Below are 907 nucleotides of genomic sequence, written 5' to 3' on the forward strand. Positions count from 1 at the left end.
GTTCCCAGCTCTCCCTTTATTCCCTGGGGGTAGGACAGCCACATTTTGAAACAAAATGTCTTGAGCTGGTTGACAAGAGAGTCCATTTGGAGAGAGCTCCCTCCCTCCCCAGCTCTGATTGGCTCTCAAAGCAGGTGCAGAAACGCCCTGATCACTAGGGGACTTGGCCGTGGTCATATGCAGAAGCGGGGCTGTGATGGTGTCCTGTAGTGTCCACCCACGTGTGAGGAACCTCCAGCACTCCAGGAACTGGGCTGGAACTGGCTGATTTTCAGAAGCTGATAGCCTGGCCTTTCTTCTGAGGTGCCTCTGTGTGGACTTGAAACTCCAACCTTTCATTTAGCCACTGAGTGCGTTCACTGTGTTACTCAGGGACTGGATTAGAACAGCTGAATTTCAGATCCCAGCTCCATCCTGTCTGGCTGTGTGACCTTGGAGAAGCTAAATAACCTCTCTCAGTCTCAGTTTTCATACCTGTAATAAGGTAAGGATCACTGTTGTGTTTGATGAAGTCCATCCTGACTCACAGTGATCCCATGTGACAAGTAGAACTGTCCAATAGGGTTTCCTAGGGTGGAGTAATGCCTAAGGCATTTGACTGCTAACCAGAAGGCTGGAGGTTCAAACCCACCAGCTACTCCTTGGAAGGAAGATTGGGCAATCTACTTTTGTACGATACTGCCTCAGAAACCCAAGGAGGGGTCACTGTGAGTTGGATCTGACTCCATGGCATTGAGTTTGGGTTTGCTTTTTTGGTTAGTCTTTTTTTTTAAATTGTAATTTAATTTTACAGAGTAAATCCACTTTCCGTACAGCAGTTCACATACACTTTGTCTCATGACATTGACCACAGTTCATCATAATGCAACAGCTCCCCTCCCACTTCCTCCCGATAGTGACCTCTTCC

The sequence above is a fragment of the Orycteropus afer genome, unplaced genomic scaffold (genome assembly GCF_000298275.1).
Source record: "Orycteropus afer afer isolate SDZICR_OR568_19922 unplaced genomic scaffold, OryAfe1.0 scaffold00291, whole genome shotgun sequence".
Classification (NCBI taxonomy): domain Eukaryota; kingdom Metazoa; phylum Chordata; class Mammalia; order Tubulidentata; family Orycteropodidae; genus Orycteropus; species Orycteropus afer.